Consider the following 17,019-nt stretch of genomic DNA (forward strand, 5'->3'; position numbering starts at 1 on the left):
CAAGAAGCAGGCGGACAATGTCAACAGAAAGGAGGAAACCTCTAAAACTCTAAAATTACAACAGAGAGGAAACAATCAAGGACATCTAATCACTTCTCAACAAAAGATTCCCTCAGGCACTAACAAACCACACCAAACAACTGCCAGGCCATCAAATGCTAATCAAGGTGGTCAGTTGAGACATTCACACCTAGCTCCAGCAGACAAGAGTTCTTTGTCCCACCCTGGTCATTCCACATATATATAAACCCTTTTTCCGAGTTCCAACAGACCTCACTACCTCTGAGGATGCTTGCCCTAGATGCAGGCGAAACGTCAGGAGAGAATGCCTCTAGAACATGGCCATAGAGCCCGAAAAAACCTACAACAACCCAGTGATTCCAGCCATGAAAGCCTTCGACAATACAGTGAGAAGTCTATTCTGGAGAGCTGAATTGTTATCCGCCTTATCACCTCTCAACAAAAGATTGCCCCAGTCACTGCCAGGCAATGAAATGCTAATCAAGGTGGTCAGTTGAGACATTCCCACCTGTCTCCAACAGACAAGAGTCCTTTGTCCCACCCTGGTCATTCCACAGATATATAAACCCTTTTCCTAGTTCCAACAGACCTCACAACCCCTGAGGATGCTTGCCATAGATGCAGGCGAAATGTCAGGAGAGAATGCCTCTAGACCATGACCATATAACCCGGAAAAAAACAAAAACCGTGCAACAACTCCTTGGAGCAGTCAGATGAAAGCTATACACACAAACACAAGGAAAAGAGTTCGGCTTTCAATCCTTTTCGCATCAGATAGAGCAATGTTTCTCAGCTTTCCTAATGCTGCAACCCCTTCATACAGTTCTTCATGTTGTGGTGACCCCGAACCATACCATTATTTTCATTGCTATTTGCAAAAGCCTTTCTAATGCAGTTAATCTGCATTATAGGGCAGTGTGGACTTAGCCACAGTCCCAGAGTCACGTTCTGTTTCCTACTAGCAGTAAATACGAAGGAGCTCTTCTTCCTTGTGTTCTGTCCACCCACCCTTGTATTTACTCCCCTGAAACCCAAGAGCCGCCTTCCTGACGGTGGTGTGCAGAGCGCTTTCCTCTCCAGCCATTACGTTCTCTTCGTTTAACTCAATTTGAGCTTTCTGTTCTTTCCAGTGCATTAGTGACAACTTGGCTCATGTTGTCCTGTTGTCCCTGGCTCTCTTGCCAAGCAGGCATCTTGCTTTTTTGGCAGAGCCAATGTTAATCAGTGTTGGAGAGTTTGCAAAGGCCCAGGGAGCTCAGATGCTTGCTTGCGCTGGGCTTTGGGAGTTGCAAAACCAGCTGTATAGAGGAACCAAATTGAGTTAAACGGTTCCGGCCCAGGCTACCTATCTGACCGCATCTCTGCCTATGAACCCACCAGGACTTTGAGATCTTCCGGAGAGACCTTGCTCTCAATCCCGCCTGCTTCTCAAGCTCGGCTGGCGGGGACGAGAGATAGGGCCTTCTCGGTGGTGGCTCCTCGGCTGTGGAACGCCCTTCCTACAGACATTAGACTAGCACCATGTCTAATGGTATTCCACAAAAAGGTGAAGACCTGGATGTTTGTGCAGGCGTTTGAGTAATTTAGTACAATCTGGTAATGGAACATAGGAATGGAACAATGGACGACGAACCTGGACTATGCTTTGATGATGAGAAGATTGGGTACGGTTGTTTTTTGTAATAATTGTGCATTGTAATTGCTTATTGGTAATTTATGGATAATGTGTTAAGTCAATTGTTATATGTTGCATGGAACCACTGCTGTTTCTACTGTTTTTACTGTTTGTGAACCGCTGTGAGTCGCCTTCGGGCTTGAGATACAGCCGTATAGAAGCAAAGTAAATACATAAATAATAATAATAATAATAATAATAACCAGGGATCCCCAGCTTAGAACCCTAAGTCTTCTCGATGAGCAGGAGTGGGCTCCCTTGTTCCTAGAGCGGCCCTTAAAAGGGAAAGGGATTTTCCCTGTAGCGAGCTGTGGCCCTTGTTACGCACCTCCACCCACAAACCTGCCCATTCTCTCCGATCTTCGGGGAAGGCCTTCTCTGTGGTGGCCCCCTGACTCTGAACTTGCTGCCTGGTGAGATTAGGCAAACCCCTACCTTAGCAGCCTTCAAGGAAGATCTCAAAACCTGGCTTTTCCATTGTGCTTTCGGAGAGTGACCCTGTATCCCAGTGTTTCTCAACTTGGGGGTCGGGACCCCTAGGGGGGGTCGAAAAGGGGGTGTCAGAGGGGTCACCAAAGACCATCAGAAAACAATATTTTCTGTTAGTCATGGAGATTGCGTGTGAGAAGTTTGGACTAATTCTATCATTGGTGGGGTTCAGAATGCGCTTTGGTTGTAGGTGAACTATAAATCCCAACAACTACAACTCCCAAATGTCAAGGTCTATTTCCCCCAAACTCCACCAGTGTTCACATTTGGGCATATTGAGTATCTGTGCCAAGTTTGGTCCAGATTCATCATTGTTTGAGTCCACAGTGCTCTCTGGATGTAGGTGAACTACAACTCCCAAACTCAAGGTCAATGCCCAGCAAACCCTTCCAGTATTTTCTCTTGGTCATGAGAGATCTGTGTGCCAAGTTTGATTCAATTCCATCATTGAAGGAGTTCAGAATGCCCTTTGATTGTAGGTGAGCTATAAATCCCAGCAAACACAACTCCCAAATCTCAAAGCCTGTATTCCCCATTGAGTATTTGTGCCAAGTTTGGTCCAGATCCATCATTGTTTGAGTCCACAGTGCTCTCTGGATGTAGGTGAACTACAACTCCCAAACTCAAGGTCAATGCCCACCAAACCCTTCTAGTTTTTTCCAGTTTTTTGGTGGTCTGTTTCCCCCAAACTCTACCAGTGTTCACATTTAGGCATATTTAATATTCATGCCAAGTTAGGTCCAGATCCATCCATTCAGATCCAAAGGCAGAATGCTGAGTTATGGGAGTTGTATTCCAACTGATCCAAAGGAGAGCAGATAGAGGATGGATGCACTAAAAGCTCAGGAGAAGAGGCAAGCAGCGGAGGAGGGGTGAGCGAAAATGGAGGTGGGGGGGGGGTGCTGGGAAAGGATGCAGGGCTCCCCTCATTCTCCCATTGATAAAGCCTTTCTTGCATTCCCAGCTCAGTTCCCCAATGAAAGGAACGCTTTGAGCATCCAATGAGGCTTCGGGAAGAAGTCCTCTTTTGTGCGCGGGCTTCTATGGGACCGAGGAAGCGGAGTTCTCAGCCAAAAGGCATTCTCCGTCTAAAGCAGTGTTTCTCAACCTGGAGGTCGGGACCCCTGTGGGGGTCACGAGGGGGTGTCAGAGGGGTCACCAAAGACCATCAGAAAACATAGTATTTTCTGTTGGTCATGAGGGTTCTGTGAGGAAAGTTTGATCCAATTCTATCATTGGTGGGGTTCAGAATGCTATTTCATTGTGGGTGAACTATAAATCCCAACAACTACAACTCCAAAATATCAAGGTCTATTTTCTCCAAACTCTATCAGTGTTCACATTTGGGCGTATTGAGTATTTGTGCCAAGTTTGATCCAGATCCATCATTGCTTGAGTCCACAGTCTGGATGTAGGTGAACTACAACTCCAAAAACTCAAGGTCAATGTCCAGCAGACCTTCCCAATATTTTCTCTTGGTCATGGGAATTCTGTGTGCCATGTTTGATTCAATTCCATCATTGGTGGAGTTCAGAAGGCTCTTTGATTTAAGGTGAACTGTAAATCCCAGCAACTCCAGCATTACCAGATGACAAAATCAATCACCCCCAACCCCACCAGTATTCAAATTTTCTGCGTATTGGGTATTTGTGCCAAATTTGGTCCAGTGACTGAAAATACATCCTGCATATCAGATATTTACATTTTGATTCATAACAGGAGCAAAATGACAGTTATGAAATAGCAACAAAAATAATATTATGGTTGGGGGTCACCACAACATGAGGAACTCTACTAAGGGGTCGCGGCATTAGGAAGGTTGAGAACCAATGGTCTAAAGCATTGTCTCCAACTGAAGACAAGTTGGGAGGGGGCTGCGAGAGGCAGAAGGAGCCCATTAACCTTCATTGCGTGTCTCAGGGGCACAGGTTACTTGCACACGCGTGTCCCTGTGTCCTCCAGAGAGATGGCATTTCCTGCTTCGGTGCAAAGCAGTTCTCTGTGGCCGGAGGATGAAGGAATGGATTAAAGTGCAGCATGAATGAAGTGCAGCAAATTCGTTGCCAAGGCAGGCAAGCACAATCTCAATACATAATAATAATAATCATCATCATAATCATCATCTTTATACCCGGCCACCATCTCCCCAAAGGGGACTCGGAGTGGCTTACATGAGGCCTAGCCCAGCGATACATTACAGCAGTGTTTTTCAACCTGGGGGTCGGGACCCCTTGGGGGGTCGCGAGGGGGTGTCAGAGGGGTCGCCAAAGACCATCAGAAAACACAATATTTTCTGATGGTCATGGGGATTCAGTGTGGGAAGTTTGAGCCAATTCTATCATTGGTGGAGTTCAGAATGTTCTTTGATTGAGGTCGTGAGTTCGAAGCCAGCCCGGGTTGGAGTGGGTTTCCAACCAATTGTGTGTAGCCTGTTGTTGACCTTTGCAACCCGAAAGACAGTAGGAAAACTAGGTACCACCTTAAAGTGTGGGGAGGCTACATTAACTAATTTATGAGGCCATAAAGAAGACTCCAGCAAAGCATTCCAGCGAGGAAGCATGCGGGGAATGCGGAAGTGCTTCCTCAGTGTCGCAGATGGATGATGAAAGCGACAGCTCCCCTGGCGGCCAGAAAAAGTTAAATAGCCTCTGTGTATGTTTGTATATGTTGTATGTCAAAAAATGGCATTGAATGTTTGCCATATATGTGTACACTGTAATCCGCCTTGAGTCCCCTGCAGGGTGAGGAGAAGGGCGGAACATAAATACACACAGAGGCTATTTAACATTCCAGCTTTTTCATGAGGGTATTCTGGCCACCGGGGAGCTGTCGCTTCACCATCCATTTGTGAAGTACTTCCTCATTCTTTGCATGCTTGCTGGAGATTTTTATGGTGTCGTAAATTAGCCTCCCTGCATAAGCGGTACCTAAATTTCCTACTTGACAGATGCAACTGTCTTTTGGGCTTCAAAGGTTGACCGTAAGCTACACAAATTGGTTGGAAGCTCACTCCGACCCAGGCTGGCTTCGAACTCATGACCATTTGGTCCGTAGTGATCTTAATGCAGCTGACTCCCAGCCGACTGTGCCACAGTCCTGATTGTGGCCGATACCGATGTAAATGGGGACGTGGGTCATGGGAACTCTGGGCCTGCGAGCCAACATGAGATTTTAAGTCCTGAAAAGGATCAGTCGGTGTTTCCAGCAGTTAATCAAAGTCACCTTCCAGAAAGGTACCAAGATGGTGCAGAAGTTGAGAGGACATCTAATCACCTCTCAACAAAAGTTTGCTCCAGGCACTGCCAGGCCATTATATGCTAATCAAGGTGGTCAGTTGAAACATTCACGCCTAGCTCCAGCAGACAAGAGTTCTTTGTCCCACCCTGGTCATTGAGAACACAGAAATGCTGGACCACTCTCACAACCACCATGTCAGACTACACAGAGAAGCCATTGAAATCCACAAGAAGCATGTGGACAATTTCAACAGAAAGGAGGAAACCTCTAAAACTCTAAAATTACAACAGCAGGACAACAGATAGGAAACAAACAGGGACATCTAATCACCTCTCAACAAAAGATTGCCCCAGGCACTAACAAGCCACACCAAACAACTGCCAGGCCACTGAATGCTAATCAAGGTGGTCAGTTGAAACATTCACACTTTGCTCCAGCAGACAAGAGTCCTTTGTCCCACCCTGCTCATTCCACAGATAGATAAACCCTTTTGCCTAGTTCCAACCGACCTCACTACCTCTGAGAATGCTTGCCATAGATGCAGGCGAAATGTCAGGAGAAAATGTCTCTCGAACATGGCCATATGGCCCGAACACACCTAGCTCCAGCAGACAAGAGTCCTTTGTCCCACCCTGATCATTTCACAGATATATAAACCCTTTTTCCTAGTTCCTACAGACCTCACTACCTCTGAGAATGTTTGCCATAGACTCAGGCGAAATGTCAGGAGAAAATGTCTCTCGAACTTGGCCATATAGCCCAAAAAAACCTACAACAACCCATGGTGCCGAAGACTCATTCTCTAGGGAAACGGGTTCAGAGGCTGAAATTCCAGGTGGAGAGAGTAATGAGTTCCAAGATTGAAGGGTAGAGGCTAACCTCATTTCTTTTGGGAGGGCATTCCAGAGCTGGGAGCCACCACAAAGAAGGCCCTCTCTCTTGTGTGTCCCCCCCCCCAAACCGGTATGTAATGGTAGTGGGATTGAGAGAAGGCCCTCCCCAATCGATCTCAGAGCCCGTGCCGGTTCGTAGAAAGAGATGCGGTCTCGAAGATATTTGGAAGCCACTGTGTCAGACTGCAAATCTCAGAAGGAGGTGGCCACCAGCCCTTTCTCTGCCGTGTGAGGACAGAACTTTCGATGCCCCTTCGCCTTAGCCTTTGACTCCCAGAGATCAAGAGGATGCGCTTCAGCCGCCTGCTTTGGGTCACTCCCTCTCGTCTGAAACGTAGAATGGCAGGAAGGGAAGCGCATCCTGCGCCCCACCCCAAGCCACAAGGAGCCGGTCCCTCCTCCACGACAATTCACATTGCGTAACTGCACCACGTCCCCTTTCCTTCCTTTATTTGAGTCACAAAGAAAACTTGCTTGCAGTATTGTGTCATTTTGGCCATTCTTTGAAAAACCAAAACATTCTTTCCTGTTATGACACCCAACGGCCTAAAGATGGGGTCAGAAGAAAGAGTGGTGTGTTGGGTTTTCCATTAAGTTATTTTGCACGGCTTATTTTACTTGATGCCTTTATTTATCTTATTGTGATGTTATTTTGTTGTTTATATTTTATGTTGCTCTAATGCATCGCTGGGCTTGGCCTCAGGTAAGCCGCACCGAGTCCCCTTTGGGGAGATGGTAGATGATGATGATGATGATGATGATGATGATGATGATGATTATGATTATTATTATTATTATTATTATTATTATTATTATTATTAGAAACACAACAAGATGAGTCAACAGCAGACACTCTGCTGGCTGTTGAATTGGATCACACATCAGACCCTTCCCAAGTGTGTGCAGATCCCAGTAAGGTGGCCTTCTGTAGCTGGCAGGTGGTAATCTTGTCAGCGCCGATTGTGTTTAAGTGCAGGCCAAGGTCTTGAGGCACTGTACCCAGTGTGCCCATCCCCACTGGGACCACCACTTGTGCCAGATTATTATTATTATTATTATTATTATTATTATTATTATTATTATTAGAAACACAACAAGTCCACAGCAGACACTCTGCTGGCTGTTCAATTGGATCACACATCAGACACTTCCCAAGTGTCTAGGACTGTGTGATGTATTGGCAAATAATGTGTGCAGATCCCAGTAAGGTGGCCTTTTGCAGGTGGCAGGTGTCAATCTTGTCAGCGCTGAGTGTGTTGAAGTGCAGGCCAAGGTCTTGAGGCACTGCACCCAGTGTGCCCATCACCACTCGGACCACCACTTGTGCCAGATTATTATTATTACTGTATTATTATTAGGAACACAACAAGATGAGTCCACAGCAGACAAGGTCACTCTGCTGGCTGTTGAATTGGATCACACGTCGGACCCTTCCCAAGTGTCTAGGACTGTGTGATGTATCAGCGAATGATGTGTGTAGATCCCAGTAAGGTGGCCTTTTGCAGGTGGCAGGTGGCAATCTTGTCAGCGCTGATTGTGTTTAAGTGCAGGCCAAGGTCTTGAGGCACTGCACCCAGTGTGCCCATCCCCACTGGGACCACCACTTCTGCCAGATTATTATTATTATTATTATTATTATTATTATTATTATTTGAAACACCACAAGATGAATCCACAGCAGACACTCTGCTGGCTGTTGAATTGGATCACACATCGGACCCTTCCCAAGTGTCTAGGACTGTGTGATGTATTGGCGAATGATGTGTGCAGATCCCAGTAAGGTGGCCTTTTGCAGCTGGCAGGTGGTAATTTTGTCAGCGCCAATTGTATTTAAGTGCAGGCCAGGGTTTTTAGGCACTTCACCCAGTGTGCCGATCACCACTGGGACCACCACTTGTGCCAGATTATTATTATTATTATTATTATTATTATTATTATTATTTGAAACACAACAAGATGAGTCCACAGCAGACAATCTGCTGGCTGTTGAACTGGATCACATGTCGGACCCTTCCCAAGTGTCTAGGACTGTGTGATGCATCGGTGAATGATGCGTGCAGATCCCAGTAAGCTGGCCTTCTGCAGTTGGAAGTTGGTAATTTTGTCAGCACCAATTGTGTTTAAGTGCAGGCCAAGGTCTGTAGGCACTGCGCCCGGTGTGCCCATCACCACTGGGACCACCTTGACTGCCTTGTGCCAGAGTCTTTGCAGTTCGATCTTTAAATCCTCATATCGTGTCAGCTTTTTCCAGTTGTTTCTCTGCAATCCTGCTGTCACCTGGGATTGCAACATCAATAATCCATACGTTGTCTTTTAACACGATTGTGAGGTCAGGAGTATTATGCTCCAAAACCTGTCTGTCTGAATCCGGAAGTCCCAGAGGAGTTTGGCGTGTTCATTCTCTGTAACTTTTTCCAGCTTATGATCCCACCAGTTAGTTGTCGCAGGCAGATGGTGTTTGTGGCACAAGTTCCAATGAATCATCTGAGCAACGTGTCTAGATCTAGGGAAGTAATGCTCCCCATGCTCTATTCTGCTTTGGTTAGACCACTTTACCTGGAATATTGTGTCCAATTCTGGGCACCACAATTCAAGAGAGAGATTGACCCCAAGCTGGAATGTGTCCAGAGGAAGGCGACTAAAATGATCAAGGGTCTGGAGAACAAGCCCTATGAGGAGCGGTTTAAGGAGCTGGGCATGTTTAGCCTGAAGAAGAGAAGGCTGAGAGGGGATATGATAGCCATGTATAAATATGTGAGAGGAAGCCACAGGGAGGAGGAGGGAGCAAGCTTGTTTTCTGCTTCCCTGGAGACTAGGACGCAATGGAACAATGGCTTCAAACTACAAGAGAGGAGATTCCATCTGAACATGAGGAAGAACTTCCTGACAGTGAGAGCCGTTCAGCAGTGGAACTCTCTGCCCTGGAGTCGGGTGGAGGCTCCTTCTTTGGAGGCTTTTAAGCAGAGGCTGGATGACCATCTGTCAGGGGTGATTTGGATGCAATATTCCTGCTTCTTGGCAGAATGGGGTTGGACTGGATGATGGCCCAGGAGGTCTCTTCCAATTCTTTGATTCTATGATTCTAACGGTGTTGTGCCTCTGCTTGGAGTCTGTCTGCGCGATCTTCTTGCAGCAGCTGAAGATGGGATCTCTTGTTTCGTCTGCTTCCTTGCAGAATTATTATAATTATTATAATTATAACTATTATTATTATTATTATTATTATTATTATTATTATTATATCTGGGGCCTCCAAAGAGTTGGCATGGCTCTGCATGAATTTCTCTGAACGAGATTTTTGCTTCTGGGTGGCTGCGTAACTTTGGAAACCTCTCGCTCTGTCTTGGTGGATGAAACACCCAGCTTGCACAGGAAAATGGTGTGCGTGCTTGGAAAAGGCCGTCATTTGTGGCAGAATTCAAGATGAGGATGTTTGTGGATGGGACTCAATGGGGAATGTGGAGCATGGGTTGTTCGTGCCTGCGTGGGGTCATGTGGGTTTCCGCTCCCCAGGAGCAGGCGGTGCTTCTCTCCCAGCTTAGCCCAGATTAACAGGGGTTGCTCTAAGCTTCAAGAAAGGCTGGCCATCTTGCCGTCTCCTCGCTGAGGGACAGTCGTGGCTCAGGGACATTTGTGGACATTTTCGAGGTCCAGTGTAAAGTCAGGAAATCCCTTTGCAAAGTAGAGAGTGCCTTTGTTGTCCCTGTATGCCAAGGAATGGAAGTTCTGCAATCATAGAATCCTAGAATCCTAGAGTTGGAAGAGACCTCCTGGGCCATCATCCAGTCCAACCCCATTCTGCCAAGAAGCAGGACTATTGCATTCAAATCACCCCTGACAGATGGCCATCCAGCCTCTGTTTAAAAGGTTCCAAAGAAGGAGCCTCCACCACACTCTGGGGCAGAGAGTTCCACTGCTGAACGGCTCTCACAGTCAGGAAATTCATTTTAGAGTTGGAAGAGACCTCCTGGGCCATCCAGTCCAACCCCATTCTGCCAAGAAGCAGGACTATTGCATTCAAATCACCCCTGACAGATGGCCATCCAGCCTCTGTTTAAAAGGTTCCAAAGAAGGAGCCTCCACCACACTCTGGGGCAGAGAGTTCCACTGCTGAACGGCTCTCACAGTCAGGAAATTCATTTTAGAGTTGGAAGCGACCTCCTGGGCCATCATCCAGTCCAACCCCATTCTGCCAAGAAGCAGGACTATTGCATTCAAATCACCCCTGACAGATGGCCATCCAGCCTCTGTTTAAATGCTCCTGATGTTGTTGAAGTGTAGCTCCCAGCATTTCTCCGCATTGGTCCTGGCGGGGGACGGCTCAAAGGGAGGGGGGTCTGGAAGACCCACATGTTTCCCAGGAGACAACGTTACCGTGTTTTGAGAATTTAAGCAGGAACCTGGGAGATCCACAGGTGAATTCCCACCTGTGCAGGGACTGGCTGACCCCTTTGAACAAACCTTGCCAAGGAAATCCATGACCGTTCACTTTAGAGCAGTGCTTCTCAACCTTCCTAATGCCGCAACCCCTCAATACAATTCCTCATGTTGTGGTGACCCCAACCATACAATTATTTTTGTTGCTTCTGTCAGAGTTTTGTGTTATTTAGATCCTTTCTTAAGTGAAAAATGGGTAAGTGGTTGCAGGAATCATGTCCAGTCATTGTGTGGCCAGCAACAGTCAAGCCAGCTGTGAAAGCTTAGCTATTACAAATTGAGAGACTGAGAATGTAGAGAGTAGAGAAGAGATAGAGAAGAGCACGAACAGAGAATGTTGTTGGTGAGACTGTGAAGAAAGCAAGAGCTAGAGGAAGAGGAACAGATTCCTGTAAAAGCTCAAGGAAGGTTTGCTGGAATATTGGGATCAATGGATTGAAACTTATTTGTGGCTATTGCATAAACATTTACTTTATGGGAAGAAAGTTTGTCTTCTGTGGATTGTATTATTTTCTCAATGGGGCGCAGCTTCCGAGAAGAGGGTTTGAATGTTAGAAAACAATCCCAACTATAAAGCAGCAACACCATAGCTGCGACAGCTTCTTCGTAACTGTAATATTGCTAGGGTTGTGAATCATAATGTAAATGGGTTGTTGTAGGTTTTTTCAGGCTATATGGCCATGGTCTAGAGGCATTCTCCCCTGACGTTTCGCCTGCATCTATGGCAAGCATCCTCACAACCTCTGAGGATGCTTGCCATAGACGCAGGCAAAACGTCAGGAGATAATGCCTCTAGGCCATGGCCATATAGCCCAAAAAAAAACCTACAACAACCCAGTGATTCCAGCCATGAAAGCCTTCAACAATACATAATGTTTTTCGGGCTATATGGCCATGGTCTAGAGGCATTCTCTCCTGAAGTTTCACCCGCATCTATGGCAAGCATCCTCACTACCTCTGAGGATGCTTGCCATAGATGCGGGCGAAACGTCAGGAGAGAATGCCTCTAGACCATGGCCGTATAGCCCGAAAAAAACCCTACAACAACCCAGTGATTCTGGCCATGAAAGCCTTCGACAATACATAATGTAAACATCTGATATGCAGAATGTATTTTCATTTACTGGAACAATTTTGGCACAAATATCCGATACACCCAAATTTGAATACTGGTGGGGTTGGGGGGGGTTGATTTTGTTATTTGGGAGTTGGAGTTGCTGGGATTTGTAGTTCACCTACAATCAAAGAGCATTCTGAACTCCACCAATGATGGAATTGAACCCAACTTGGCACACAGAACTCCCATCACCAACAGAAAATACTGGAAGGGTTTGGTAAGCATTGACCTTGAGTTTTGGAGTTGTAGTTTACCACATCCAGAAAGCACTGTGAACTCAAACAATGATGGATATGGACCAAACTTGGCATGGATACTCAATGTGCCCAAATGTGAACATTAGTTCACCTACATCCAGAGAGCACTGTGGACTTGAACAATGATGGATCTGGACCAAACATGGCACGAATACTCAATGTGCCCAAATGTGAACATTGGTGGAATTTGGGGGAAATAGACCTTGACATTTGGGAGTTATAGTTGCTGTGATTTATAGTTCACCTACAGTCAAAGAGCATTCTGAACCCCACCAACGAGAGAATTGAACCAAATGTGACACACAGAACTCCCACGGCTAACAGAAAATAATGGAAGGGTTTCATGGGCATTGACCTTGAGTTTTGGAGTTGTAGTTCACCATATCCAGAGATCACTGTGGACTCAAACAATGATGGATCTGGACCAAATTTGGCACAGACACTCAATATGCCTAAATGTGAACATTGCTGGAATTTGGGGAAAATACACCCAGTGGCGCAGTGGGTTAAAGCACTGAGCTGCTGAGCTTGTTGATCGAAAGGTCGCAGGTTCGATTCCGGGGAGCGGCGTGAGCTTCCGCTGTCAGCCCTAGCTTCTGCCAACCTAGCAGTTCGAAAACATGCAAATGTGAGTAGATCAATAGGTACCGCTCCGGCGGGAAGGTAACAGCGCTCCATGCAGTCATGCCGGCCACATGACCTTGGAGGTGTCTACGGACAACGCTGGCTCTTCGGCTTAGAAATGGAGATGAGCACCACACCCCAGAGTCAGACATGACTGGACTTAAGGTCAGGGGACTACCTTTACCTTTACCTTTACACCTTGACATTTGGGAGTTATAGTTGCTGGGATTTATAGTTCACCTACAGTCAAAGAGCATCCTGAACCCCACCAAGGAGAGAATAGGGCCAAACTTCCCACACAGAACCCTCTATGACCAACAGGAAATACTGTGTTTTCTGGTCTTTGGTGACCCCTCTGACACCCCCTTCGTGACCCCCCCCCCATGGGTCCCCACCCACAGGTTGAGAAACACTGCTTTAGAGTCACCATAAATCAGAAATGATTTGAAACCACACAACAACAACAGGATTCCCACCCCCGTTGTCATCCTGCATCCAAGTGGAAGCCTCTGGTGAATCCCTTAAGTGGTTCTTCCACATTGTACTGGGCAGGAACACTGGATTTCTTTCCCTTTTGCAGGATGACAGACTCTTCTATGTGAAAGGATTAGGTTGTGTGCTAGGAGGCATTTCGTGGTGGCACTCCTCTCTTTCTTCCTTTCTTTTCTCTCTCTTATGCCTGAGGGTGAAAGCCCCATGAAAGCTACACTTTCAGATGCGCATCTCTTTTCTTTGGCCTCATAAGAGAGATGACTTCTCCCCTTGCTGCACCGTGACCTCTTGGAAGCCTTTCAAGATCCAGTGAGGGCACTGTTTTGAATAATTCCGGCTGTGTGTCATGCAGATGATCTCAGCCGTGAAGAAGATTTTGCTGTAGTTCGTCCTGTGATTGTGCCTGATGTTCATGATGAGAATGGAGATGAAAGGTTTTCTGGGCCTGGGTCTGTTGGCAATGGGGGCGAGGGCTTGCTTGGGCCAGAGTGCCCCTATGCCATTCTCTGCATTAATATCATTCACCAAACCATCTCCATCTTGACCCTCAGTGACATCATTCCCCACATCAGAAGCACCTTGCTCCTGAAACACAATCACAGGCTGAACTCCAACAGGGCAAGAGAAATGCTTTCCTTTCAGTTCCGGGGTCAGGAAATGCTTTATATTAATACAAAAGAAAGAATTGCCTCAATCTCGTCAACACTGGAATTTCTTGACGGTCTTGTTTCCAAGTGTTCCTAGTTTCATGTTCCAAGTTTGGCCAGGCCCCTGATCTGTGTATTGGATATTCATGCTGCCTTGTTCTGTGGATTTTGTACCTTTGAATCTCATGTGTTATACCTTATGCTTTGAAGTACACTGACTATTCTATTTCTTGGGACTATACTGTTTTTTACCATTTTTACTGCTTTGCCTACATTTATTTTTTGATAAACTACTTGCTGAATTTACCAAGCTGGCGTGGTGTTTAAGGTCAGAGGTCTGTGTTATTGTTTATATGTAAGTTATACTAATTGTACTGTTTTATTTGCTTTCTGTTTTGTTTTTACTGATGTGTTGTTGGGCTTGGCCTCATGTAAGCTGCCCCGAGTCCCCTTGGGTAGATGGTAGCGGGGTATAAATAAAGTTTTATTGTTGTTGTTGTTGTTATGTTCCTGCTCTGGAGTACAACAGATTTACTGTCAGCCCTCCACATTTGCCAATTTGATTATTCATGGATTTAATTAGTATGTTCATTTTAGGACTCCCTAGTTTCCTGCAGAACAAAGTTGACCATATGCGAGTTGTGCTGGAGGACCTAGAAAGTCCAAGAGAGACTCCTGGGCATTTGTAGGTCCTCCAGTATCATTCTGTGGTTGATTTCTGCAGAAGGTCCTACAGATTTGTAAATATTTACTGTTTCAGGTTATTTCCCCCACTTTTTTTGCAGGGATCCTACACCCCGAAACCCGTTGAATCTGTAATTCCATATATGTTCTGGAGATGAAGGAGAAAGTAGGAACTCCTGCAATTAGCATGCTGTGTAGCCTCCAGAGCCTCCCTCGGTTTCCCTGATGCCTCCTAGGCAACAGTCCCATGGATACCTGGACTTCCCAGTTTTGCCAGGCCGTGAGCAAGTGAGCTTGGGAGTTTCATTTCTTTACAGAGAGGCCCTGGAGCTCTTCTCTGGAGGCTCCCATGCTGTGGAGGAGGATGAAGGATTTGTAGCACCCTTTTATCCCAGGGAGTTGTTCAAGTTTCTCCTTAAAGCTGAAGAAGGGGAAGAGTTCTGTCGTGCGCTGGGCCTGTAACAGCTGTACTTTTCTATAGCGGGAAGCCAGGGGCGCCTCAAAGAGAGGATCTCAGGGATTTTTCTGAAGTGATAGTCTTTAGAGTCTTTGATGATGCAACAAAGTCTTTATTGTGGAACAAACAACAAATCTTCAATGGTTCAAACAACACTTCAAGGCTTTCTTAGTCTAGTCCTCAATGAGCTGGTACCTGTCTTTGATTAACTAAACTTTCTCTGTAGGAAAAACCCTTTTTAACCTCTCCCAGGCTGTTTACTATCTCTGCCTCATCGGTGTGGGTCCTACTACTGATTCCAAATGCGTCTGGGTATTGAGTAGACCTACCAGCCGAGGCTTGAAGATATTTCAGCTGGAGTTCCGTGGATCTGTAATACTGTATTGTCGAAGGCTTTCATGGCCGGAATCACTGGGTTGTTGTAGCTTTTTTCGGGCTGTATGGCCATGGTCAAGAGCAGAGGTCCTCAAACTTCTTAAACAGAGGGCCAGGTCACAGTCCCTCAAACTGTTGGAGGGCCGGATTATAATTTGAAAAAAAACGTGAATGAATGCAACCTGTACATATCTTATTTGTTGTGCAAATAACACTTAAAAATACAATAATTAAAATGAGGAACAATTTTAACAAATATAAACTTAATAGTATTTCAATGGGAAGTGTGGGCCTGCTTTTGGCTGATGAGATAGGATTGTTGTTGTTGTTGTTGTTGTTGTTGTGTGCTTTCAAGTCGTTTCAGACTTAGGCTGACCCTGAGCAAGGGCTGGGTAAATGACCTTGGAGGGCTGCATCCAGCCTCCGGGCCTTAATTTGAGGACCCCTGGTCTAGAGGCATTCTCTCCTGACGTTTCGCCTGCATCTATGGCAAGCATCCTCAGAGGTAGTGAGGTCTGTTGGAACTAGGAAAATTGGGTTTATATATCTATGGAATGACCAGGGTGGGACAAAGGACTCTTGTCTGCTGGAGCTAGGGGTGAATGTTTCAACTGACCACCTTGATTAGCAAAGAATGGGCTGACTGTGCTTGGAGCAAACTTTTGTTGAGAGGTACTTAGATGTCCCTGCCTGCTTCCTCTCTGTTGTTGTAATACTGTAATGCTGTTCTCCCTTCGAGAATTCTTAGAAACTTCAGGGCTGTTTTTCCTCTGATGCTGTGAGGCTGTGAGCTCTCAGCCAGAGCTTTTGGGACCTTTCTCCTGGAATTTCTGCTTCTGTATCCCCGGATGTTACCTTTTCCCTGGATGGTTATTGAGAAAGGAAGCTTTTCTACGGGACGAGCTGGTCTACGTCCTATAGCTTGGCTACCTTATATGAGACTGCCCAAAAAATGGCTCCTTTCCCTCCCAGAGCCCAGAACAAGGGGCGGAACCAAAGCTTAACTATGATTGACAGGAGGCCTGCCCTATGACTGCAAAACAGTTAACAGAAAGAAAATAAAGTTGGAGCTCCTGGTACAGCCGTCCCAGCACAGGAAGCGATCTCTGTATACAAAGAAGGACGGAATTCCTCCATTGGACAGAGGAGAATGTTGTGCTAGGTGTGGCCTTTTCAACTCTTTGTGCAAGATGCATCTGCATTTTTGAATGATGCCAAGTGTTTTATGTATTTAATTAAAATGCAGCTGATCTGAACACCTTCAGGGATCAGGATAGAGAGAAAAAAACACGCATAATGTGGTTTAGAAAACTGATGTGGCAGCTCTGTAGCAGCTTGAGAATCAAGTTCAGGCCTTTCCAAACGTTTTGTGTCAGTGACACACCATTTTTGTGCATGCATCATTTTGCGTCACAGGAATTCAGGTTTACTAGCAAACCAGAAGTTAAACTAGAGATATGAACATATACATAAGTTGCCATAACGAATACAACACAACATATTTCATGAAAACATTCGATTAATATTTTCTAAAACCTTGAGATTTATTACTTCCTAGCTTGGGCACCCGGCGTTACCCAGGTGACTTGAAAAAGTAGTTTTTTAATTGTATAA

The 17,019-nt window shown here is 45.9% G+C and overlaps 1 protein-coding gene across 3 annotated transcripts in view; it reads left to right on the forward strand.

The window, feature by feature from the left end:
• RIPOR1 (RHO family interacting cell polarization regulator 1) overlaps window positions 1-17,019 on the forward strand; it is a 195,790-nt gene that overhangs the window by 71,099 nt on the left and 107,672 nt on the right. The window lies entirely within an intron of this gene.

Source organism: Anolis sagrei, chromosome 8 (genome assembly GCF_037176765.1).
Source record: "Anolis sagrei isolate rAnoSag1 chromosome 8, rAnoSag1.mat, whole genome shotgun sequence".
Lineage (NCBI taxonomy): Eukaryota > Metazoa > Chordata > Lepidosauria > Squamata > Dactyloidae > Anolis > Anolis sagrei.